Source organism: Pteropus medius, unplaced genomic scaffold, assembly GCF_902729225.1.
Source record: "Pteropus medius unplaced genomic scaffold, Ma_sr-lr_union100, whole genome shotgun sequence".
NCBI lineage: Eukaryota > Metazoa > Chordata > Mammalia > Chiroptera > Pteropodidae > Pteropus > Pteropus medius.
This window is the reverse complement of record NW_024354875.1, coordinates 1,100,217-1,127,961: the sequence shown is the minus strand read 5'-3', so window position 1 is coordinate 1,127,961 and position 27,745 is coordinate 1,100,217. Positions and strand designations below refer to the sequence as shown.

Here is a 27,745-nt window from a genome sequence, read left to right as displayed (position 1 = left end):
ACTTTCGGCAGTTCTCTAAAAATATGCCCTTCATAGCAATGATAAGTTTCTATCTCTTGAGGCACCACTGAAATCTCCCAGAACCCCAGCCAAGTTGAGCCTAATGAATTGCCTTGGTGCTTGAACAGTTCTTTAGAATACATGCTGCATCCAAGGCTGCCAGTAGAAATGGGATGGACTTTATTATACTTCATGTATTTAGGGTTTCCTTTTTCTACCTTAAAAGTTGACTTGTCCTGTTGACAAAACAATTGGTTTAGCTGCCTTTTATCAAATTATAACATTTTTAGGTCCTGCCTTGCTGGCCTTACACCTAGGTCCCTTTGGCTGATATTTTGGTTGTTCCTAAACTCTTCAGCCACACGTTTTGAATTTTGTTTACTCCCACGGATGGCTGGTCGCATCCATTGTAGACAGTTTATAGTCTCTCAGAGAAGAACAATATTTCTCCAGAAGCTATGGACTGGAGGCATGCTTGTCGTACAAGCATCTCACCCCAAGTCACTCTGCAGCATCTTGTGGTTTTCCTTTGGCCCACACGAGGCAGCCCTGGGCTCACTTGGCCTAGACGATGTGGGGATACGTCCACCCAACCCTGCAGCCTTCACACGGGCTGGCGCGTTTTCTGCCAGGTGTCCAGTCAGAACGGATCCGCCTGATGAACTTACGTACAGTGACTGTCCTTCTTTTGTTCTTGTCTTTGCTCTTCTATTCCTGTTTATAACTATTTTTGGTTTCCTTGGTTTCATCTCTCAGTTCTGGCTTCTAAACATCAAAAGGATGTTTTCCATCCTTTGTTCTTTTTCTCCTCTGGATCTTCCCACCCTTGGCTCCATTGGACACTCCTCTACACACTGAAACCCTGGAACCCCACCAGCTTCTGCCCTGAACCCCTGGAACCCTACCAGCCTCTGCTTCCTACCCTTCCTGCGCTTCTTCCATTCTCTACGAATTCTGCCTATATCACAGTTTTGCTGAGGATTCTAGAGACCTGCGTGAACATTAAAAACCGAAGGCTTTTATGGGTTCATTTATTCTCTAAACAAACATTGAAGCCTTTGTGTGGCAGGCAGCGTAGACGCAAGGTTAAATAAATATTTTCCAGCTTCAAGTTCAGTTAGAGGAATTCTGAATTTGCAAATACTATGACGACGATTTTTAAAACATTAAGGTATTCAGAACAATTGAACGTATCTTTTCTTTGTATGAAGCATATGATAGTGGATTCCTTCAGTACACAGGCTCAAGCCACTGTTGACTTTGACGCTGTATTCCTGAATTTTGATTTTTCTATGGTCGCCACTGGGCACTTGACCTGTACAGCATTTGACACTGGTGACCACCCGCTTACCGATATTCTTTTCTCTTCTGCATTCTCAGGACCCAACATTCTGGGTGCTCTTTCAGGGTTCCTTTTTTCACACCTACAATATTGATTTTTTTTTTTTTCAGGTTCTCTCCTTAGCCATTCTCTCTTTCCTACACACCTCCCTGGGTAGGCCGACCTTTCAGCGGGTTTCTCAACCGAGCCTACTCCCTGACCTGAAACGCTTTCTTCCTTACCCTTTTTATTTGGTTGGCGTTGCCACCATCAGCTTTTCCCCACTTGTGTCTGGACAGGCCTCCTCCTCCTCCGGAAGGCTCCTGTCGCTTCTTTGACTTCGCGTGTCCTATCATGTAGGACACCGCCTGCCCTCCCTCCCAGCAGCCTGAGCATTCTGAGGGCAGGCACCCCGCCTGGGGGGGGTCCCCGTTGTGACCCCAGTGCCTACCCTGCACCTAGCTCTGGGCAGGTGTCGCTGGGTAAAACCCTGTCACAGGAAAGGGCCGGCGAGGCTGCACCCGGGGACTACCCGCGGGGTGAGAGCCCAGCCCGTGGAGGGCCCGGGCGGGGGGCTCAGCAGTAGGGGCGGGAGGGCACCGACGACGGCTGGCTCCGGAGCGGGGTTTCAGGGCCAGCCGGGGCCGGGCGAGAAGGCGTCCCGGAGGTCGCCTAGCGAGAGCCACCGGCTACAGCAGGTCGCCCCCGTGAGGCGAGACCGGAGAAGCCGCGAGGCCCCCGACTCGGCTCTTTCGCCCCGGCCGCCGCGCAGCTGCCGCAGACCACCGCCTGCGCCGCGCACACGCCTCGCGCGCCGCTCTTGGCCCCTTCCGGCCACCGTTGCTCCCTGTACCGCCGCGCCCGTGACCCGGAAGAGCTTTCTCCTTAGCAACTGCGGGACCGCGGCGGCGCCGGCCTCCGGGGAGCAAGGGTGAGGCCTCCCGCCCCGCTGCGCGCGCCCCACCTCGACCCCTTCTGAGGACCGACCCGGGTCTGGCCCGCGGGGCCTCGCGGCCCCTCGTGGGGCGCCGGCGGCGGCCCCGGGCGAGCGTCCTCCGCCTCTGGCATCTCTCCCGGGCCCTGGCTTCGCCCCTGCCCACCCCACGCCCCCTGCTCCCGGCAGACCTGGCTTCCGAGGCCCCGCTCCTCGCCCCCCGCCCTCTCCTGTAGCCCAGTGCGGTGCGCGAGGAGGAAAACCAGAATTGAACAGAGCCGGTTGCTGTAGAGAGGATGCTTCTCGAGGCTCGGGTCACCTGTGGATGATGTTTGGGATGGGCAGGGATGGGGCGCCTCAGGAGCCTTGAACAGTAGCCACTCAGCTATAATGCTTGATGTTTGCCTGATGCTTTCCAAAGTGATACACTGTATCTGCTTGATGGATTGTGGAGACTCATTTAATTGACTATTTTGGTAATTAGCTTTTCCAGTCTTTAGTGATGTGCAGTTAGTATTCTGTAGCTTAGATTTTGTATCTTCCAAGTTTATACAGAAGGAACTCTCCCTGGGACTGAGGAGGTTTAGGAAAATTTCAAGTGAAATTTGCTACGTTGGAGAAAGTAGGGGAAGGCGTTGTTAACAGATTTAACACAGTATCAAAATCCTAGTCGCCTTTTTTTTTTCCTGGAAATTGACAAACTGAAATTTATATGAAACTACAGGGGACTGAAAACCTCTATTAATTGTGTCTTACTTGAGCGTTGGTGGATAACGACCTTATATTGAATGCAATGGTGGTGGAACTAAAACTGAGGCATTATGAACAATTTTGGGGAATGACAGTATTTGGGAATAAAATTCGGGAGTGTATATATTAAAATCCATTATTCAAAACAGTATAATTTCTTTTCAGTTCACTAAGTATTTATTAAGCACCTACAGTGTTATATGCACCCGGAAGGACACATATAAGAAGTGAGACTACACACATTAAATTTTAGAAAGACTATAAAATAACATTTGTTTAAATGCAAAGTCAGTGACGGGAGTAATCAGTATGGTCTGAGTTTTCAGGGATATGTTTATGGATTATATCTCTAAAGTATAGAAACTGTCTCTTGATTTGTCTTTAAAGTATAGATACAACTTGTAATTGTATTGGAGGGGACAGAGAATCCTCAATACTTTATATTTTTAAGGGGTTGGGTAATGGTCTCATGTGACTTTTTGTAGTATTTAAATTTCTAGGGTCACTTGATTGCGGTATATATTTCTTTCACTCTTGGCACAAATCTGGCAATTTTGTATTTGAGATCTCATATGATGAGGCTACTAGTATGGGGCTTTGCCATTTAGAGATTCTTTCCTCTGCTTCTGCAGTTGGTGTCAACTTCTATGGTTGGTGTCTTATAGGAGACACCACAGTTTAAGTAGAGTTAGTTATAGTTTCATATATACTTCAGAGTCTTGTGAAATGTTTTCCCTTCACTTCCAGAATGCTTCCTATGTAGCAGGCACTGTATCAGGAAATGCCAAAAACAACAGCAATTAGTAGTTCTGCTTTATCTTTGGTGTGTGTGTTTAACCTACCTGCCTTTGATGCTGAGTGTTTGGCTAGAGACAGAAGGGCCAAAGAAATTTATACAGGTATACTACTTTTTATTGTGCTTCATTGGTGCGTTTTTTTCTTTTTTCTTTTTTTTCTTGTAAAAGGAAGATAAGACTCACCACTAGCAAAAGGATTGCTACTTGCTTTATTGCATTACTTTATTACAGTTGTCTGGAACTGAAGCTGCAGTATTTCCGAGGTATGCCTGTATAGGTATCTGAATTGACTTTTTTTTTTCCCCTAAGAGTTGAATAGGGATTTTAGACTCCATTTTTTGGGCATTCTCCAAAGGTTCATTTTGCGAAGATGCACACTCTTAAGGAGACCTCTTGCGATGTTTATTGCTTTCTTATATGTTTAGTGCCCATTTATTCACTTAGTTAACAAATATTTGATCCTAGTCACTGTGTTTGGCATTGGAAATGGGGGAGAGTGAATGCATATGTGGTCCTTGCCCTCAGCAGATGATATTAAAGAATCACATGCATGTAAATTGCAACTGTGACAAGTATTTGAGTTAGGGAAGTCAGAGAAGTGACATTTGAACTGAAATCTGAAAGCTGCACAGGAAAGGAAGAGTGTTCCAGTTAGAGCAGACAGCAGGGGCAAAGACCCTGTGATGGTGGGGTTAATGAAGAGGACTGGGGACTTACGGTACAGCTTGACAGATGGAGCGGGAAGGGTGTAGAAGAATCTGGGGGGAAAAGGGGTTGGAGAGGTGGGCCAAAGGGTGCTAGGCCTTGTAAACAGGTTGAGGAGTTTCTTTTTTTTTTTTATCCTTAGAGTGAATAGAAACCTTTATGGTTTTATGTAGGGACTTAGGCTGGATTGTGGGTGGGGGTGACACAATTAGACTTTTTGAATAGCCCGCTTCGTATTTCTACTACTGCTTAGTATTGGATACTTTTCTGAGCTTTATCGTTGTTGGGGAAGCCTCTGTGTCTCACTAGCAAGACATGTCCACTCTTGCTTTTAACTGGGAGAAAAGGAATTCTAGAGATCAGGATTGGACACTAGATGTTAGTTGATTTGAAATATTTTTGCATCATTGTGACCTCTAGGACACTAATTGCCATGACTTTCTTTCTGTGGTAATTAATAAAAACATAAAATTTACCTTCTTAATCATTTTCAAGTGTACAGTTCAGTGGCGTTAACTCTATTTACATTGTTGTATAACAAATCTCTAGGACTTTGTCATCTTGCAAAACTACAACTGTACCCATTGAACAGCACCCTATTTCTCCTCCCCCTCTAGCTCCTGGCATCCACCCTTCTACTTTCTATTTCCTGGATTTTGACTACTCTAGATATCTCATATAAGCGAATCATACAAGATGTGTTCATTTTTACCTTCATGCTCCTCCCTGGAATGTCCTTTCTCCCATGAGTTAATTCAGATCCTCCCAGTTCTTTAAGACCCAATTCCTCTCTCTTGTCCTTCAGCTTAGATTAGTAGACCCAGAGTGGAAGAAGCCTTAGAAGTCATCCTGTCCAACCCTCTCTTATTCTAGGTGAGAAAATTGAGTCTTACGTTTTCCTGATTTGCCCAAGGACGGACATCTAGTGAGTCAGGCAGAGTTGGGACTAGAGTTCTAGTCTTTCAACTCTTGGGTGGGTGCCTCTTCTGCTTCGGCCTACTTACATGTTGTGAGTATCCTTCTTTAGTTAGATGGGAAGTACCAGAGTCGTACAGAAACATTCCCATGTCTCCATAACGTTATGCTGAGGCATATTAGATGCGTAGGAAATATTTTTTGATGAATTGATTGTCTTCAGGACTTTTATTGCCTAAGAGGTAGCCCTACATAAAATTTTGAACTTCATTGATTTCATATCCTTAATTGTATTAATCAAATTTACTTTGGTCCTTCTGCAATTGAATAATTTTTTGACTTTTGCAATCAGAGTTAAGACTTCTTGACCTTTTCTTAACACTTTCTTATTGCATGTATTTGCCCATGACACATATACTTACTTGGGTTTTGCGAATTTTGATGAAAATTTAATGAAGAAACCATCAGAAATGAAAAGCCTAATGCATTAAACTCTTTAGGTTAGTTGATTTATCTTTGAGGCAAAGGTTTGTGCTTCTTTGAGGGCTTCATCGCTGCTAGGTATTTCTGAAAGAATCATATTTGTACCACATTTTATAGTGCTCACCTCAGAATGCCTAAGGACCAGTTGATTTTGGGTATCGGACTGGAAGTGATTTTGACATGGCTCAATATTTTAAGGGCAGAAAAGTGTAACAAAGGATTTTCTCGCGTGAGGAAGATTTGCAGTTTCCCCATTTATCCCAGATTGCTTTCCTGTAATGTTGTATGACCGGCCTTGTAGAATCCAGCTTTTAGAATGTCCTCTTATTTTACCCTTCAAAATTTTTTTTTGCTTTATACAGGGAGTTGCTGTGGGAAATAAAATTCATTTTCACTCAGATACTACTGAGCACGTGTACAAATCAAACCGTGGGCTGGGATAGACCCGTAGATTCTTCTGAGCTCCAGCTGTCTCTGCTGTTATTGGTGATGTCAGGGAGACTTGGCTAGAATTCTTGTTGTCTGTAGTAGCCTGAGGGTGGTGGTGAAACTGAACACGATGCTCCTTTGTGTCATGTAACAGGACACAGAAAGATTTGACAATGGGGACTTCTCAGATAGCATTTAATTTGGAACCATAGCAAGAACTTGATGCCCCAGAGTTGCAATTATGTGATTAACTCCAGTGTTGAGGCTAGAATTGGTCAAGTTTAGTCAACTATTAGTCTAAAGAAACTACCTTTTCCTCCCCAATTTTTAAAATTGTGGTTTATTGTGGGGATTATAATTTATGGATCCCTTTCTATTTGTCAAGTAATTTACATGTGTTGTATCATTTACTACCAATTGTTGTACAGTGAGGAAGATGATTTGACTCTTATTGAGAAAACGGGAGTCATAAGGCAATAAGTGTTGGAACCAAAGTATGGACTCATGTCTGTCTGATTCCAAAGCCCATATTTCTCTCATTACATTGCATCGTGCTACTTTCTGCAGACAAGTTCTGATTTCAGCATTTACACCAGGCATGAGAACATCAACATAAATACTATAGGAATGATAAAGAAAAGGGCAAGGAATGAAGTAGACTGATTTAGTAGGAGTGTTAAGCCTTTAAATGAAGGAAAGTGATTGTTGGAGTATCTGATAGGCTTGAGAGCTTGGGCGCCCAAACCAGGAGGAGGCAGGAAGTTATATAATGCTAATTGAAGAACTCTGTTCGTTAGGTTCCTCTGCAGGCTTCCTTTGATGAGATTGGATTGTTTCTATCTCCCATTAGGCTTTGATGAGGAAGAGAAGTTTGTGGTGATTATCTGGGTGCTGAGAGATTCAGCGAGAAGCCCTAATGTTTCTGTTTAACTTCACCTCATGCAGAGAGCATATCATCTTCTGGGAAATAGTTGCTCCTTTCTCTCCGCTGATTAAAGAGGTCAGCTTTAATCAGGTTTAAAGGGCTGAGTATGAAACTGTAGCAGCAATTATACAAAAAAGGAGGTAATAACACATTGTTATTTTTGGACAATTCTACTTAAAATCAACAGTTTACATGGTTTGCTATTCTTTTTAGTTATTTTAAGTTTTTTTAAATGAAAACAATATTTGAATTGTTCAGAGATCTTTTGCTCCAATAAGACATTTATTTTCTTTATGATTTACTGAATTTTGCCAGTTCAAACCAGTCTTAATAGTTTGGGAATGGTACCTTATGAATTATATGACAAAAATACACATTATTAACAATTTTTAGTGAATGCATTAGGGCCCAGTTCGTATTATGAAGGATTATTAATTATCAGGACCATATTTGTTATAGCTGATTTACTGAGGTATAGTTGACATGCTATAAACTGTATGTATTTAGAAGTACAGTTTGTTAAGTTTTGGCACATTGTGGACTCATGAGACCATCATCACAAATAGAGGGTGAACATATCCATCACCCCAAAACCTTCTCACATCCCTGGCTTCTTGACCCCCATCCTAGACAACTACTGATCTTTCTCTCATTATATATTAATTTTCATTTCCTAAAATTTTACATTAATGAAATCATACAGTATGTAGTTACGCTTCTTTCATTCACTAAAATTATTTTAAGATTCATCCATGTTTGTTAGTGTATCAGTAGTTGATTTCTCTTTAATTCTGAGTAACATTCCTCTGTCTGAATATAGCACAGTTTATTAATACATTCACCTAATAATGAACATATTGTTTCCGGTTTTGGTTACAAATAAGGCTGTTATGAAATTTGTGTACAAGTCTTTGTGTGGACATATACTTTTATTTCTCTTGGCTACATAAATATCTAGGAGTATCCCACATATAAGTGATATCATTCACTTATAAGTGTTATCATTCACTTATATGTGGGATATAAACCTAAAAGCAACAAATGAACAGGACAAAGAAAGAGAGACTCATGGACATGGACAATGGACTAGTGGTTACCAGAGAGGAGTGGGGAGGTAGACGGGGTAAAAGGGGTCAAATATGTGGTTACAGAAAGAGATCTAGCTATGGGAGGTGAACACACAGTGTAAATATATATATGCCTTACTGTAAAAATGTACAGCTGAAACTTATTGGATTTCATTAACCAGTGTCACCATAAAAAAAAAAAATACTTAGGAGTAGAATGGCTGGATTATAAGGTAGATATATACTTAACTTTTAAAGAAACTGTCAAAGTTTTTCAAAGTGGTGTACTATTTTACATTCCCACCAGCACTTGGTATGGTCAGTCTTTAAAATTTTAGATGTTCTAATTTGTGGTGGTACCTCACTGTGGTTTTAATTTGCATTTTCCTAATGACTAGTGATACTGAGCATCTTTTCATGAACTTATTTACTATCTATATAGCTTTGGTGCAGTGTCTGTTCAAATCTTTTGACCATTTTTAATTGGGTTCTGTGTTTTCATATTACTGAGTTTTAGAAGTTCTTTATTCTGGTTATAAGCCCTTTTTCAGACATAAGATTTGCAAATATTTTCTTTTACTTGGTTTTCATTCTCTTAATGATGTCTTGAAGAGAAGTTCTTAATTTTGATAAAGTCCAATTTATAATTTTTTTCTTTTATGGATTGTGCTTTTGTTACTTTAAGAAATCTTTGCCTAAGTTGATATCACAAAGACATTCTCTTAAATTCTGGAAGTTTTAGTTTTAGGCTTAACATTTAGATCTATGGTCCTCTTTGAGTTAATTTTTATATGTAAGCAAAGTATGGATCAATTTTTATTTTATTTTATTTTTACATATAGAATCCAACTGTTCTAGAACTATTTGTTGAGAAGACCATTCCTTCACTAAATTGTCTTGTATCTAGGTTGTACTTAGGTTGAAAATCTACTTATATACGTGTGGTTTTATTTCTGGCCTTTCATTTCACTATTGACCTATTTGTCTATCTCGATACCAATACTACACTGACTTGATTACTGTAGTTTTATAACAAGAATCGAAATCAGATAGTGTAAGTCCTTCAACTTTGCTGTTCTTTTTCCAGATTTTGGCTCTTTGAAGTCCTTTCATTTCTAAATTAATTTCAGAATCGGCTTGTTAGCTTTTCAAAAGAGTCTGCTTGAGAATTTGATTGGGATTGTATTGAATCTATGGATCCCAATTTGGGGAGAATTGTTATCAATGTTGAGTCTTCCAACCCATGAACATACGATAGTGTCCATTTAGGTTTTCTTTAATTTCTCTTAGCAATATTTTGTACTTTTCTTGGGGCAAATCTTGTACTTTTTTTTTTTGGTCACAGTTATCCCTATGTATTATATATTTTTTGATGCTATGGAAATGATGTTTTTAAAAAATTTATATTTTTGAATATTTGTTGCTAATATATAGAAATATGATTGATATTTGTACATTTGTACTGTCAACCTGGTTATGCTTACTAATTCTAGTAGCTTTTTATAGATTCTATTGGATTTTCTACATACATATTGTCATCTGCGAATGCACACAATTTTACTTCTTTTTGATCTTTTATATTCTTTTTCTTATTGCACTGGCTATAATTCCCAGTCCAGTGTTAAACAGAAACAGTGGGAGCAGACATACTTGTTTTGTTCCTGATCTTAGGAACTGTCTTTTGCCATTAAGTATGATGATAGCTATAGGCATTTTGTATGTGCTCTTTGTCATTCATTCTTTCTATTCCTAGATTACTGAGAGTTTTTATCAGAAGGAATGTTGGATTTTGTTATGCTTTTCCTGAATCTACTGAAATCATACATTTCTTCATTTTTAGTTTCTTAATATAGTGAATTACATTGATTTTCAGATGTTAGAAATAACCTTGCATTCCTGAGATAAACCCTACTTGGTCCTGATGTACTGTTCTTTTTATATATTTTTGGAACTGATTTCCTAAAATTTTGTTTAAAAATTTTGCATCTATGATTATGACATACTAGTTTGAGATATTTTTTCTTGTAATATCTTTGTTTTTGCTTTGGTATCAGAACAATGCTGACAACCTTGAATGGGTTAGGAAGTACTATTACCTTTCCTTTAATTTTATGGAATAGTTTGCATCTGTTACTACTTTCCTTCTACGTTGAGTACTTCCTTTAATGCTTCTGGTAATACACATTTGCTGGTGATAATTATTTCAGCTTTCATGTGTCTGAAGAAGTTTGTATTTTGCCTTTGTTTTTGAAAGATATATTTGCTGCATAAAGATTTCTAGGTTGACAGTTTTTTTTCTACCAGTGCTATAAGGATTTTGAGTCACTGTGTTCTACCTTGCTTGTTTCTCACAAAAATCTGACATCCTTATCTCTGTTCCTCCGAACTTAATAGGTCTTTTTTCTCTGCTGCTTTTAAGATTTTCTCTTTAAACTGGTTTTAAGAAAATTGATTATGATCTGTCTTGGTATAGTTTTATGTTTCTTGTGATTTGTATCATTGACCTTCTTGGATTTGTGATTTTATAGTTTTTAATCAGTTTGGAAAATTTTCAGCTCTTCAAATGTTTTTACTTTACCCACCTCTCTCTTTCCTTACCTTTGCAGATTTCAGTTACACATTTATTAGGTTGCTTGAAGTTGTTCCACAGCTTACTGATGCTCTCTGTTCATTTTTTCTTTCTGTTTCCGCCCCCCTCCCCCCATTTTGGATAGTTCCTATTACCTTATTATCAATTTTACTGATTTTTTCTTCAGCAGTGTCTAATCTGCTGTTAATTAAATCCAGTCTGTTTTTCATCTCAGGCATCATAGATTTTTATCTCTAGAAGTTTGATTTGGATTTTTTTTTTTTTATATCTTTAATGTCTCTTAACCTGTTCAATATTTCCTCTAATTTTTTGAACATATGAGACACAGTTCTAATAACTACTACTTTTCTGTCCTTTTTTATTATTCTCATATATTTTTGCATTCTCTCTGTCTTTGTCTCGGACACAAACACACCATACTTATTAAAGAAGTAATACAAAGTACATAATAATTTCCCTACTTTGTGTATTTGGAAACAGGCTTAAGAAAGATAGTTTGGCTTGGTCAAAGTTAGACAGTTAATGTTCACTTTTAAATTCAGAGTTTTCCCAACTTCTGCTGTTTCCATTACTCCTGCTTCAGTACAAGGGATAAGACAAGTATAGAGCTAAAATAGGAGTAAGAGTAGAAAAGGCACCATAATCAAAAGAGAAGAATTATGACAGATTAGAAGGGAGTGTGTAGGTTATAAAAGACTTCCAAAGATGCAGGAAGCTTTTAGGATCAACCTTTGAAGGGCAAGTCCAATTTTACAGGTTTCTTTAAGGAGGATAAAGCATTAGAGGAGGAGAGAAGAGCTCCTATAGTGCGTGGGGTTGGAAGAGCGGGGCATGTGTTTAGCAGAATTGGTCGTGAATGTGGATAGCAGATGACTAGAGTGGTTGACCTGAACTATGGAATATTGTTGATGGCTTTAACACAACTTTTTTATACTTCTCGTCTCTTCAGCTGCTACATGCTTCTGACACAGGGATGGTCTCTTTTAACATTCTCTTTTATTACTTAGTGTAGACTTGCACATAATTAATTCACAGGTTATCGATTGATTAATAAAATCTTATAGCATCTTTAGTTCTACTTTTTTTGGTACTTGTGATTGCACTGTTTATTGTATAAGAAATCTTAAATCTTGTGTTCATAAAATTTCTTCCAAGGAACTCAGCATACTCATTTATTGATTGTCTCAGCAGTCAGTTTACCATGCTAAGGGAGTATCACACTTCTTCAGGCATCCAGAATCCTACTTCAACTTGTCATTGTGTAATCTTGTACTGTTCTAATGAAAGGAATGCTCACATGATAGTGTTGTGGGCAGAGCCCAGGCCCGGTTTTCTGGGACTTTTTAACTTCTGGCTGATAGAGAAGAGTGTGTATGGTACTGACCTTGAACTCACAACTGCCCGCAACATGCAGAATTGGCTGTGACATAGGATGCGCTCACTCTAATTTTTGTATCTCAAAAGAATTGAGAGCAGAGATTTCAACCAGGGTTTCATTATTTCAATCAACTAAAAAAATAATTAATAGGAAAATATCTTATTATTCAAATTACATCATTCTTCCTGCAGCGCTCTTAATTATTTTATGCAAACCTTTTTACCCTTGAGTTCTGGCAAGTGCCCTCTTTGCTGAAGCTCCTTGAAGTCAACGCCAGTTGTTCTCAGTGAGTTTAAACAAAATGCACTGCTCGTTGCTGTAAGCCTGCCCCACCTCCATGAATCTCTTTGTTGGTACAATTTCAGAAGAAAAGATGAAAATCAAGGATTTTGCAAACTCCTAACAGGTGACTAATTAGAAGGACATGATAGAACCAGATTTTCAGTGACAGAGATTGAATCTAGAATTAAAAGACTATGTATGCCTTTACATACATTCAGCGTAGTCTTGTTAGTTTTAAAATTGTGGTCTTTTATTTCATGCTGAGAAGTTACAAAATAATGTATGCAAAATATGTGGTGAGGTATACAGAATAATAAGACAATGGACATCCATGTACCCAAACAGCTAGTTTAAGAAAAAATTGTTATTGCCATTGAAATTCTCTCTGATCCTGTTTTTAATCCTACCTCTTCCTCTTTTAGAGGTTACCTGAGTTTTGTAATTTCTTCATATTTGAACCACATAGTTTATATCCTTAAGTTGTTATTTAATTTTGCATGTTTTTTGAAATTTATAAAATGGAATCACAATGCAGGTGTTTTTTAGTATTAAATATTTGAAATTAAGTTTTAAACATCCAATAGCTGGTTGTCTTAGCAAACTGAAAATGAGAGCTTAGAGGAAACCCTACTGTCTGTGCTTCAGGCCAGGTAAGGATTGCTTCTTCCAGCATCTTCTGCAGTGCTTGGCCCAGTCTTTGTTAATTGTCTCGAAGAAAGAGCTTAGAAAGGTAGTTTTCTAATCTCTGATCTGTCTGGGAGTTGTTCTTCATAATTAGGTATGGAGATTAAAATATCCTTTTTCTTTCTAAATTTCTTTTAAGGTCACTACCATCTGAAGTAATACAAAATACATGTGTACAGGTTTGCCAGGGTTACAGTTGCTGTGGGAATCTTAACTTTGGATTTCCTCACATCTGGATTAACGAATCGTGCTCTGTATGAATATAGGTTTCATATTTAATGTGCATCTAGAGGCAGCAAGACCTTAATGATGTAGCTTCCCCATAAATGACAAGTAGAACACTGGCAGCATGAAGTTTTAAAATAATTCTAAGATTCTGGACATCCCACACTCCGTCCTCCTGCTCAGAAGGCTCGCACAGCACTGGGAAGCTGGGCAGAGGAGGCGGGTGGTGGTGGGGGCCTAGCGTATCTCCCTAGCCCGCAGGCCTCAGGTTTACTTTGTCTCCCGGAGAAGCAGGGATTCCTGGGTTGCTGTTTGAGGTCTTTGAAGCAACAGGGAGAAGAAATATCACAGGTTCGTCGTAGTTGCATTTCAGTGTTTTTGCAATTATTTTGGTTACTTGTCTTATTGTCCTATTTGTTACTAAGTACCTGAAGTTGTTAACTATTAAACAGATCGATGGCGATGCCCTTCTGGGTGGTAGAGGTGTTTATCTGGGAAATGCAGAGTTTTGAAAAGCGGCAAACTCTGGACTCACCATCTTTCAAAGTCATTCACGTTGACAGGAACATCATTTCTCCACAGATGGAGGGCTACCATCAGTTGGTCTTGTTGGATCTCTCCCAGGTTCCCCAGTACAGGGCACTCAGCTGACAGGCCGGATTCAAAATCGGCAAGTTGGCGTAGGGGGTCATTAAAGTGTCCTCGTATTCCTATCTGTGGTCTGGAGTTAGTCTTAGTCATTTAGCTGTTTAGAATTTAGTGTCCTGCATTTCTCCAGATATCTTGAATAATGCCGGAATTCTTCTCTATGACTTCGATGGGACAGGAAAACTGCTCGTAACTTTGCATGTGTTCTGTGAGCTTTCTGCAAGACACTACAGGGACCTTGTGTGTTGGCAGGAACGTAATCCTTAACGAGGCCTTACCTTGCATGGGGCTGAATGAATCTAAAGGTAGTAAGTTCCAGATGTTTCACCTACAGCCCAGAGAGTAGGCATTGCTGTAGCAACATTTTTCCAAGAAGAAAGTAATGATATAACTGATGGATTTTTAAAAAAAATGAAGCGCTAACATAGAAGTCACATCGATACTGATCTCTTGTGTAAAGTAAAAAAAATAGTTTTCATGAAAACTGATATTTTATTTGAAATAATAAAAAGATAGGGAAAACCATGTTCAGTTCTTGTATATTTTAGTCCTTTTGTTCAGTCAATTGTGGATTTTGAAATTCACATATTTTTCCAAATTGCCATGATAAAAATTGGCCACGTGCAACCCGCTTTTCCTTTGTCTCATTAATGGTGAGAGATTAGTGTATGTGGGTGGATGATGGCTTTGATTACCATTTAAATTATGCATATAGCTGGTAGGTGAATTATTTTTTAGTTCTGTTATTGAAGAGTTGCTTCTGTATCACAGCATGAAATTTGGATGACCCTATATGATAACCTTGCTCCATAAAATGTATGCTTTATGTAAGTAAAAGCGCTAAGTGATAATATTAGTTGTTGCTGAATTGTTTGCTGAATAGAACATTTTGCCATTTATGACCTGTGATTTAGAATTTTCAAAAGGGGATTTAAAAGTCTTCCCACATGCTTCAGTGTAATTTACTATGTGTATGTGTGTATCTATGGAGAGATGAAGAGTGTGCGTGTGTGTGTGTGTGTCCTGCATCTTTTTTTCTACTTTGTGTATGTTTTTAAAATTTCAAAATAAGGAGATAAAAAAGTTTCCCCAAAAGTTATGAAGAAAAATGATAAGATCCCAGACAGACTTTATTTGACAGTGAGGACCAGGAGTTAATGGAAAAGATATCACGACTTCCAGTGCCTCTTAGGGCGGCTTTTTCAGCGCTGCTGGAGTACTGCCCCTGAATTACTTCAGGAGAGAATATTGTTTGATCCTGTTATTACCCAAGTTTACTGATCACGGTAGAGATATTTCAGTGTGATTTCTGCCATGTTTTGAAAATACCTCCCCCTTGCCTTCTTTTTATACTTCCTTTTGCTGTTTGGAGTCACACATGAATTCTGACATCAGTGGGTGCATCCTGTGCTTCTTTAGATTCTGATTTCCATTAAAAAATTGAAGTTTTTATTTAGTTCCTAGCGTTTTATATTTCACAAGTTTCTCTCTTCCTTCCTGCACTGGATAAAGAGAGATTTCTTCTTGTTTCTAAAGGTACTTGTGTTTAACCTAAGGCTTTTGCTGTTTTGTCTAGAATTTGTTTCCAAAGTCTGCACATTTATCCCAAAAAGAGAAGATAGAATAAATTTCAGGGAGTTGAAAGTACCAATTGGTGTGAAGGTCTTTAATGCATAAGAAGTAATCTCATTCATTCAAATTTAGTAATTCTGTTGATCAGCGGTCCCCAACCTTTTTGGCACCAGAGACCAGTGCTCCCATGAGAATATAATGCCTGATGATCTGAGGCGGAGCTGAGGACCGGCACCCGTCTGTGGCCTGGGGTTTGGGGGCCCCTGCTGTAGATGACTTTAATCGTAATAAAATATGGAAGAGAAACATGAGGTCGAATTTAAAATAAGTCCTGTACAAAGTGCACATGAGAAATGAAGCTTTTTGTTGAAAAACGAAGTAGTTTCCACCTCATAACATGTTGGGTCTTTATTTGGTAGCAGAGCTTATATTTAAGAAGACCCTGGGTGACCTCTTTCGATTTTGGTTTTGTACACTGCCTCATTGCAAATCTTATATTTGTTGTGGTTTTTGTGTGTGTGTGTGTGTGTGACCAGAACTCTGGTTCTTCAGTGACATTAAGATGACTCTGTCTATATGAGGCAGGGGGATGATACTTAGATCCACCCTAACAATATCCTTAATATACTTCCTACCTTTACATGTCAGTAAAGGCAGGAAGTATATTATCAAGATGTGAAAATATTAAACTCTAGCATTCAGATAAATCTCATAATAGGCACTGAGATTTTCGAGTGTTATACAAATTTATAAAAGAATTTCACAAGCAGGGGAAAGATGGTTCAATTGTCTTTGTAAGGGTTTTCTTAAATTCTGAAATATGGGGAAATGTTTTAGTATTTTGAGGACAACTGTTATTAAAATTAGAGTTAAGAGACATTATAGAAGGTTTTCATTTTTCATCAGTGTCAAGGTATATTGTCAAATTTTGTCTTTTTAATTCCCATTCTGCCATAAGGCCATAATAAATCATCATATTATTGAGCATTTATTGAGTGTACTTTATAGGGCACTGTTACAAATAGGCATAAAGCATAATCCCTACTATTTAATAATTCACATTTCAGTGCCCTCCTAGGCAGTGGGGATACAGCGGTGAACCAGACAGACAAGGCCCACGCTTCTGGAGCTAACATTCTGGGGTCTTCAATACTTACTATATTGAAGTAAGAGCCGCATGAGATCATTGTTCAGGACTTTATGAGGGAGATATTACTTTGTTCTGCTGTGGTTAGGAAGCTTGTGCTGAGGGGGCAGGACACGAGCCAGACAGAAGTAGGATGTTTATTTCCCCGTGTATATTCTGTAGAACCTGCTGTAAAGGATTTCGTGGTCAGATAAATGTGGGAAGCATAGTATACCACCATGGGGTTGCAGAGAAAGGATCCCAAGAGCTAGAGAAATTAGGCGAGATTCACAGAGGGGAGAGGATATGGAATTGAGCTGTTCTCTAACGGGTAGTTTTAAGAGTGCGGTTGGAGTGGAGGATGAGTGAATCGTGTGAGCTGGAGGAGTGCAGCACATGGTGGAGGAGTACTAGCCAAAATGTACCCGACCCCCTCTCTCCCCTCAGAGAAGCCGTCATTTATCTTGGGGCCCACCTTCTCAATTGTTCCTTCCTGTCAGTATTTGGACGCCCTCAAAGTTCCCCTTTAATGAAAATAATAGCAACAACAACAACCACAACAACAACAAAAAATGGAAACTCTGTCTTTTGATTTCACCTCTCCCTTTTCGTAGCCCAACTTCACAGAAGAGTCTACTGTGCGCATTAGTTCCGCGTCTGCCCGTTAATGCCTCAGCTTATTTCTCTTTGGCTGTTATTCCCATTGCTTTATTAAAACAGCTCTCACCAAGCTCCCTGTGACATCCATGCTGCTAAGTCATGAACACTTAATTTTTTATTTTTCTTTTCGTAGCAGAGTATGACTTTATTACCCACTATATTCTTGAAACCTTGATTTTCTTGACAGCATTCTCCCAAGTTTTCTCTTATATCTTCTTTTGAGGAGGCCATTTCTTTTTTGTCTCTGCAATTTTGATTTTCTTCTTCCTGACTACTGAACTTTGAGGCTCTTCAAGTCTCAATCCTAGGCTCCTTCTCTTTTTACTCCATACTCTCTCCCTAGACTGATCCCATCTGTGTTCCCGACTTAAATTACTGTTTGTTCTCTGGTGACTCCCAAATTTGACCGCAGTCCAGATGTTCTCCGAGCTCCTCACTTGTATATCCAGCTGCCTGTTTGATATCATCTGTTCGTGTTGCAAAGTTACCTCATACTCAGTGTGTCCAATACTGAGCTGATGGTCTCTACCCCAGTCCAATAATCCTGTCCCAGTGACTGTCACCATCATCTGTCCAGTTGTATGAGCTGGCAGACATGAAGTTATCTTTGATTATCTTTTCCCCTTCCCTTTAATGTCCAGCCCCTTACTGTGTTCTGTTGATTTGGCCCCCTAAGTATTTCTTGATTAAAATTTCTTGATTTCAGTACCATCATTTTCTACATGAATTGTTCAAACACCCTTCTAACTAGGGCCCCATTCATTCTTGTTCTACCTCCAACCTATTTTCTTCCCTCAAGCTAGAGGGATCTTATCAGAATGTAAATCTAATCATATTACCCTCCTGATTGAAATCCTTCAGTACTTCTCCATTGTTTCTAAAGTAAAAAACCAAAATTCTTAATTTCCCCTGCAAGTTGCAGCGTGGTGTGGCCCCTGCTTTCCCTCCAGCCTGATTTTACCCTACTTTCCCCTTTGATCTCTAAGCCATAGCCATTGGGAGTGTGTTTGTACTCTCCCAATCCAGGCTATGAATTTCAGTTTGAAATTACACATCGATTTGTATAACTGTTTGATTAACATTGTCTTCTACCCTAGATTGTAAGCTTCATGGAAGGACTGCATCTCTTTTCTTTTTTTCCATTGTTTTCCTTAGGGCCAAGCCTAGCACCTGGTTCAATGTAAGAGCTCAATACATTTTTGTTAAATGAGTGAATGGTGAACAACTGAATGCTTCAGTGAAAATAATAAGACATGAAAAGATGGGTGAAGTGACCGAAAAGTTAGCAGGTGCCGAAGGACCTTCTGAGGCAGTGATGTGAGATTTAAGTGGGGTGGTGACATAATCAGGGCCACACATTAGGAAAGGTGAGCTGCCCGTGGGATTCAGGGGATTAACAAAAACTCCAGAAGAAATTAAGAGTTGTTTTCTTATGTGATTTGTAAATCAGAGAATGTAGTCCTTGATGTGAACTGGAGACGTGCTCCGAGGTTGGGGGTGTGGAGAACAGGGTTTTTAAAAAGCATAAGTGGCAAGGAGCTGATCATTAAAGAGAAGAGTTGCTAGGGAAACAAGGTTACAAATTTACATCATTCACTTTCTGATTGGTGAGGGCAGCTGAACTTTCAGTGGTAAGGACAATGGGAACATATGATTAAGCATTTATCAACGTCCTAGTTTTGGTTCAGCCTCACAGAACAAAGGCTTTGAGTTGAGCAGTTCCGGTCCAGGGGGTGTTGCTTATCTGCCACACAGGGCACGATTTATCAAGCACGTGAGCCAGAGGGTTCCTCTAGTTTGTGAAGTCTCTTATTCAACTGAGAGTTACTTCCTGGTTTCACCTGGAAGCCTCAAAATACCAATTGAAGAAAGCTTCCCATCGCTTTTGGGAGTCCAGAAACCTCTTTGTTTTAATTGGACCCTTAAATAAACCAATTTAGGAACATCAAAAGACCTCAGAGGCGTCAGTTTTAAGTCATTGTCTCCGGTGATTTTAGTCCAGAGACCCAGCCAGTCGCAGGTCTCAGTCTCATAAGGTTTTTGCATGTACCTGTAGGGGTGTCAGATGGTGGAAGGTCTGCAGAGGCGCTTCAGTGTAAGGGTTACCCATTCCTAGCACTCATGAAATGAAGATGTCTCTTTGAGAACCTACAGAAAGACTAGTCTGGAATCTTATGGGTTGAGTCTAACTCCTGTGATCTATTTCGGTGGCATCCAAAAGAAGGGTATAGAAGGGTCCCTCCCTTAAGAATAAACCTCTCAGATCTCAGTTGACAGTGTGAGAGAGCGAGGATTTGAGAGGAATAACCCGTGGACGCCCCCCAACGGTGGAGGGAGGCAATTTTAGCTCAAGGGTCTCTGCAGGTGTCTGAATGCATTGCGTTCTCTGCTGCGAAGGGAGGAGATCAGGGGGTCGCTTCAGATGTCATCCTTTGTTGCCAGTAAAGTTAACAAAAATTCCAGAAGAAATTAAAAGAGCGTTTTATTCATATATCATGTACAAGTCAGAGAATGTAGCCCTTGGTATGAAGTGAAGACAGGCTCCGAGGTGTGTGTGTGTAGAACAGGATTTTTCAAATGCTTAAGTTGCAAGGAGCTGATTACTAAAAGGACGGATTGCTAGTGTGGATGAAAATGGGATGCTGTAATAAAACTGTCAAGTCCAGCCAGGGAAAGTCACCTCTCAGGGTGATCTGGTCGTGAACTCCTAATTGGGCAGGTCATGGGGGGTGGCCACACTTCAGGCACAGAACTTCCTTAGTAAAAGGTTTATCTTTGCCTTAAAGTAGCCCTGGCCATTGTTTCTGTGCATCTAGGTTACACATCTTTGAAACGCTTCTTTTTCAGACGCCTAGGAAGCATAACCACCCTCAGGAGAGCACATAGTCTGCTTAACTATCCTGTAATCCAGTCCCCGCCTTGCTTTCCCTCACTTTCACATAATCTTTCTTAGGATCTCTCCTGCATTCCAAAACTGTCATTCTCCGGAGCATTTGAAATCTCTCTTACCAGCAATGTCATCAGTTTGAGTCAAATAAAATCTTATTAAAATTATCTACAGATTTGGACGTTTCTTACATCAACACTAGGGAAATAAGATTGTAAACTTACATCATTCATTTTCTGATTGAGTGGGCAACTGAACTTTCAGTGATAAGAACAATGGGAAACATGATTAAGCATTTATCAACGTCCTACTTTCCATTCAGACTCAGAGAACAAACGTTTTGGGTTGCGTACTTCCGGTCTAGGGGGTACGATTAATCAAACAGCCCGGCCAGCGCAGGGGGCCTGTTTACCTTGCAGGCAGTTTCGGCGCTCAAAAGAGCAAAGTCATTCCTTGTATGCAGCTTTAGGGTTTAAACTGCAAACTGTCCAAATGTTGGGCCACAAATTATGATATTAAAGTTCTTTTAAATCCTTAAGAGCTAGATATGAAGGAGGATGGGCTCGAAGCAGGTGAAACTTGTAGCTGTTAGTTTAGGGCAGAGACGGTACGGACCAGCCCTAGAACACTGACAGACATGAGGAGGGGCTGTCACTTGTTGGAGAGTGTAGAGTGGAAGCGATGGGGTCTGGTTGATTGTTGAGGTGATGAGTTGAGGTGATGAAATTTCAATGAGTTTCGTTATTTCGGCTTCTTAAATTTGGCATTTCATTTTTCCTTTGGAAATGGAATTTTTCACAAACTTTATCGAGCTATTATTTAGAAGGCGCTTTGCTAGGCTTTGGGATTGCAGAAGTCAATAAAATATTTTATAATCTAAGTATTATTACCTTTGCTAGTATAGTGGTTTTGAATTTAGATTAAAACTATATAAACCTAAATTCCACTGAGAGTTATAATACTTTACAAGTTAGAGAAGCATTTGGGAACTAGAGGTCAAGATAATATGGTGTCAGCCAGGTTCTAGTACATGAGATGGCCTTTTTTCTTTATGAGAAACCCTCGATTGATAACAGCAGTTCTAGAATTAGCACTGAGGGTCTGAAACTCTTAAATTTAATTCCCCGGAGATTTTTCACAAAGATCCTAAAGTGATAGGTTGTAGGTAAATGGTGTCTAGCCAATGTCATTAAAATGAGATGGTTATACATAAGTCTCTCTCACCTGTCTACTTTACTACTTAAGGATAAAACAACTCAGATTCTAACTTTTCAGTCTTCTGAGAAGAGCTCTAATGTTGAACCAGTTGAATAAAAATTTTTAAAATTGTCATTCAGCTATGTCAATGACCATAGAAATGAAAAGAAAAGCAATTCATCCACTGTTTTCTTTATGGATGATGCTTTTGGTGTCCTGTCTAAGAACTCTTTACCTAATCCTAGGTCATAAAGTTTTTCTCTTATGTTCTCTTCTAAAAATTTTATAGTTTTATGTTAGACATAGTATCCATTAATTTTTGTGCAAGATGTGAGGTTTAGGTTAAGGTCTATATTTTTGTCTTTCGATGTCTAATCAGCACCATTTGTTGAAAAGACTTTTTCCTCCCTTCAATTGATTTTGCACCTCTTTACAAAATCAGTTCGGCATATTTATATGGGTCTTTTTCCGGGTTCTCTGTGTTGTTCCATTGGTTTGTGTGTCTTTCTTGCTGAAGATACCACATTCATAGATAGCTTAAAATCGGGTAGTATGCTTCCTCCAACTTTATTCTTTTTTTTCCATTATTTTAGTTATTCTAGTTCCTTCGCATTTCTATATAAATTTTAGGATCAGCTTGTTAATATTTATAAGAAATCTGGGGCTTCTGATAGGAATTGGGTTGAATTTAAAGATCAGTTTGGGGAGAATTGACATCTTTACTATGTCATAGCCTGGTAATATCGATACCTCACCACCTTAGGTGAAATGCAGGTAGCTCACCACCAATTAGGCCCCTTTATCCTCCCTACTTTATAATTAGCTGTCTTAAATATCTCCTTTACCTACATTGAGAACTATATCAGACAATATTATACTTTTGCTTTTAACCACCTGACAATTTAAAAAACTCAAGGACAGAGGCAGTCTAGTACATTTACCTATAAAGTTACCCACCAACATTTATTTTTACTTCTGAAAGATCTGTTTAATTCTTTAAAAGTTTGTCTTTTAGCAAGCTTCTTCCACTTGCTTTTCTTTTTCTTTATCCACATTATAGTTTTAAAATATTGCGTATTTATCATTTTTATGACCGGAAATTATTTTGCACCACATTTTGCTGTTTTTTTTTTTTCTCTGACTCTCAGTCGTCATGGCTCTCTTCCTCAAGCTCTCCTCTTCCTGTGTTTTGTAAGCATTCATCTGGCCTTTGACTGGGAATATTCTGAGTCAGATAGTTCCGAGAGGATTTTTTGATTCCTGCAGCATCCTGGGACCTTAGCCACCTAGGATCACTTTGCTCACTTGGGGTTAGGCTACGCTGCATGACCGGAAGCCCATGTTCGTGAATTTTCGGGGAAACTCTCCTGTGCCCCTAGCTGGAGCCCGGGTCAAAACAGACACCTTTCTTGATTGTTTTCTTCGCCAGTAGGTGCATTTTTCCCCCGCTCTCCCATCTTTTCACTGAGTGGTTGCCCTTTATGTTTTGCAGGAGGGATGACTCCCCGCCCTCTACATTTTATGCTCAGAACCCTTTTTTCTGTCCCTTCCTGCAGCTTTAGACTACGAGCCTCTTGGTGCCACCACCACGCTGTGCTCCGGGGGCTCTGTAGCCTCAGCTTCTGCATCTTCTTTTCCACTTGATGTTTAGCTCCTGGAGGTTTTCTCTTCTCTCTTGAGAGCTCATCTGTGCTCTTAAGAAGTTGGTAATATTTTGTTCGGCATTTGTAGTAATTTGGCATCAGAAGGTTTTTCAGAATATCGACTCCACTATATTATCAGAAATAGAAATTCCTGACACCATTCTTTGGATCATCAGTTGTTGGGTCAGGGATCCACTCCTGGTTCCTTCAGACTGGTCACATGGGACAAAAATTGCTTCCTGTTTCTCAGGAGGGGCTATGGCGGGAACACTTAACCTTTGAAGGAAGGCGTTATGGCCATCTTTTGCACTGCTGTCATGTCAGCCAAGGTTGTAAGAGGCTCAGTAGAGGGGGAGTATTCAACTGTGTCTGCGAGGGCTACAGCAAGGTCAAGTAAGACCAAGCCTGAGGACCGACGGCGGGATTTCACAATCAGGAGCTCTTTGCCAGAGAAGTCTCCATGGACTGGAGGGGGAAGAAAGAAGCCTGTTGTATTTTTTAATCTCAGGAAAATGGTCTTTAGTCCAAGCAATTCCCGTTCTTCTCAGAAAGCATGACTTGTTTAGCAGTAGTGGCTATTTATTTCATATTCTCTTTTTTAGTTCTCTCTGGGTTACAACTCTGCCTTTGGTAGATTAGCTCTGTCTGTCATAGAAACTGGCTTTGTCAGAGAGTGTAAGACCTGTCCAGCGTATACCTGTTTTTAAAGCTTTCATTTTTGTCTCCTCAAATGAGGTAATCAGAAGACAGAAGGGAAGCGGTAAGAGCTGAGCTGGGTATTAAAGTAAGAGAAAGAAGGTGGGAGGTATTGCCATTTTAACATGAAGTTTCTATTATGTGAAATTCTAAAACTTATGAAAAATTTAAACATGAAAACTAGAGTAGTTTATCACCCCCATTTATCCATTTCCTAAATTCAAGAATTTTTATACATTTGCTTCATTCATCCCTTTGAAATTTTTTTCTTTGCTGAAATATTTTAAAGAAACCCCTGCCGTCATTTTTTCGTACTTTCACATACATATACATGGCATGCAACATGGAAATCGTTACACACAGTCAAAATGCCATTACCATGCCTGATACAAGACCGATAGTCCTTTGGTATCATCTACTACACTGAGAATATTAATGAAGCCTTTTTTAAAAACCTTCTTTGAACATGTTGAGATTGTTTCTCCTTTGTTGTTTTTCGTACTTGTCATGCCCTCTGCCAAGAAGGCTCTACCCCGTGACCTTCACACGGTGACTTCTCGTCATTGCGATTTTGGCTCCAGCATTGTCTCCTCAGTGGACACTTTTCCTGATCACTAGGGCTAAAGCAGTGTCTTCTTTCCCCTTCCACTGTCACTGTCCCATCGGTCCATTCCACTGTCTTGGTAGCTGTTTACTTGTTTGTCTTCTCCACCCCCTAGATTTGCTTACGTACCATGAGGGTTGGGACCTCATAGCTCCTGTGTTCATTGCCCTGTGCCCGGGGCCCAAAGAGGTCCTAGCATGTAGTGATGAAGCACGTGTTTAGAAACAGGTCAGCTATTAGAGTAAAAAGAAAAATTCCAAAATTTTCTTAATATTTTATAACCATTATCTCTTCCTACAACTGATTCCCATTCCAGAACTTTTCTTTTCTCAAGAGCTTTATCCAACAGCTGTGTTTGCAAAAAGTGCTGGGTTGTTGTCCCTTTCAGGACATTTAATCTTTTAAATCCTCAAAATATTTTGTAAAATGTGAATAAAGTCACTTCTGACCTGTTGAGAGGCAGTGTTTTTACTGACATAACTCTCATTTGAGATCATTTTATTTGAGCTTGCAGCTAATAAATCTGTTTTGGCCCATAGGAAACAGGATAAAATGATTTTGTAGCCCACATATTCTTTTACTGGTTATTTGAACTTCTTTTATTTAGTACATCATTTGTATTCCATGTTAAGGGATGTTTTTAATTGTTATATTGTCAGTTGCTGGAAATGTTCTTTAGCATGAGAAAAAAATGTAACGCAATAAACAGATATGATTTTATCATTAAAGACTTGGATTCTTTTGGGAAATGCATAATTTCAGGCCTACAGAAAGGATGCAAGAACGATACGCAGAATTACTCCATCCTCTTCACCAGATTCCCCGGCATTATCAGCATTTTACTACATTAAGATCCCTCCCCACCTGCTCCCCCTCCTTATTTTGTAACTGAGAGTAAGTTGCAGGCGCTCAGAGCCATTCTCTTTTGTGACCACTGTCAATGATCGGAATCAGGAAGTTAACATGGATGTAATGCCATGGATGTTATCTCTAGATCTTATTCAGATGTCTTCAAGTTTTCCAGTCACGTCCTTTATGTGAAAAGAAAATCCTGGATCACAAGTTGCATAGAGCGATCATGTATCTGCAGTCTCTTTAATCCGAAACAGTTTTACCTTTCATGAATTTAACATTTTTGAAGATTATAGGCCATTTATTTTGTAGCAGGTCCCTCAATTTGAGTTTAATTCGTGTTTCACAAATAACATGTTTTTCATAATGTATCAGGAAGTTTGTGATGTTGACCTGTCCCATTGCAGGTGTTTATTTTGATCACTTGGTTAAGGTGATCTGCCAGCTTCCTCCATGATACGCTTTTCCTCTTTGTCTTTAATAAGTATCTTTGAGTCTATTTAATATTCTGTTACTCCTCAAAACTTTTACCCGCAGTTTTAGCATGCATTGATGAGTCTGAATTAATGATGCTGCTGCTGATTGCCAATGGTAATTTTTTAAGCCCGTCACTTTTTCTTCACTTATTAGCTGAGATTCTGATTGAGGAAGAGCTCCTCTCTTTCATTTATTTGTTTGTTTTTATCATCGTGGACTCATGGATTCTTATTTAATGGGTTATATATAAGCTATCGTTTAAAAAATTTAATACTTCAATTGTCGTATATTTGGCCAGTAGGAGCCTTTTCAGTTGGCTCCTGTGAACTTTCGACATGTCCCCATCATTTTTTGAGTGTTTCCTTACTTTCTGGAACAACAAGATATTCTAGGCCAGAGCTTGGCAAACTTTTTCTTTAAGTGGCCAGATAGTAAATATTTTTGGCTTTGTGGGCCATACAGTCTCTGTCGCAACTACTTAACTCCACCCTTGCAGAAGGAAAGCAGCCATAGACAATTTGTAAATGAACAAGCATGGCTGTGTTCCAGTAAAACTTTATTTGCAAAGACAGGTGGCTGACTGGATTTGGCCTGTGGGCTATAGTTGGCCACTTTTCTCAGGAGCCCTGGTTTCTTATAGCTGTGCACAACAGTATTTAGAAATTGAGATCCGGGTACCACATGTGTTCATTGCTCTTGGGATATTTTTTATTCTAGGCCCTCTTACTTAGAAGACAGCTAGATCATATAAGGATCTGCACAAACATATATGTATACATGTGTGTATGTATATATTTCTATATCTGTCTCCACATATTATAAGCCACTGAGTTATAGTGATATCTCCAATTCCATTTCAGCACCACAGGGTCTATACCAGCCTTTCCACTTTCTATATTTATAATTTCTCCAACATCAACAAACCTGACTCCTATTATCCACAGTATATTTACTTATTTGTTAAATCCTAGAATATACAGAAAGTAGTTTTAGAATTGCTAACCCGTAACTGAAAAACTAGTCTTAATTTGAGTATAATTTTTTATTTACAGGAAGGGAGAAGAGGATAGATGAAATTCTGGCGTTTTGTCAAAGAGAAGAGTGAGCCACATAGAAGGAAGATGGGAATTTAAAGCATTGACTGAGAAAGAATTAAGAGTGAGGTTGACACTTCCATTTCCAGTTATGGCATAGAAAATATTTGGAAACCAATTTTCCTTCCAGTAACAACTAGAAAAGTTGTCTTACTCCCACCCATCAAAAAACCCATTGAAGGCATTTGAAAGGCAATAGTGAGTGACTGTGTAGGAGAGGATAAAGGCTTAAGGAGATGAGGCTAGTATTTGGAGTTGTTTGTCTCCTATAAATGTTTATGCATTTTTGGGGGGTCAACTGGAAGACTAAGAAGCTGGAAAACTGAGCAATGAATTTGATTTTCTCTTAGGGCCAGAGAGATAGAGATTGGAATTTGGGCCCAGCTGATGTGGGGAGTGTGTGGCCCTGGTGAACCACTCTAATTTGAGATTGGGACCCTGATGGGCTACCACCTACAAGTAAGGATGTAGATAGGCCCTTGCAGGAACTGAGCTCCACTTCAAATACATTTAACCCTGAAAAGAGATTGAGATAATTTACTCTATTTGTCTCAGGTGCTTGGCAGAAGCAAATATAATTCCTGTTTGGAAGATGATAACATTATTACTGCAACACGTTTTACAACTATAATGTCCAGAATTAAGAAAATCAGGCACGACATGAACAAAATCAAATAGAAACAACAGGAGATATTGTCAGATCCATAGGGGCCTCTGATACTGGAGCTTTTTAGGAGCCCATTTTAGTATAGCTATGCTTACCTTGTTCAAAGAGATAGAAGATTCACCATTTTCAGTAGAGAA

At 39.5% G+C, this 27,745-nt stretch overlaps 1 protein-coding gene across 7 annotated transcripts in view; it reads left to right on the top strand.

Annotated features, from left to right (window-relative positions):
• Positions 1 to 2,120: 2,120 nt before the first annotated feature.
• The window catches only part of DIS3L2 (DIS3 like 3'-5' exoribonuclease 2), a 272,704-nt gene continuing 247,079 nt past the window's right edge, over positions 2,121 to 27,745 (top strand). For 5 of the 7 annotated variants that reach the window (XM_039855704.1, XM_039855705.1, XM_039855706.1 and 2 more), the window contains exon 1: positions 2,121 to 2,252. The gene's annotated coding sequence lies outside the window, so the exon portion shown is untranslated. The remainder of the gene's footprint in view (positions 2,253 to 27,745) is intronic. The other 2 variants (XM_039855712.1, XM_039855711.1) reach the window with 1 other exon arrangement.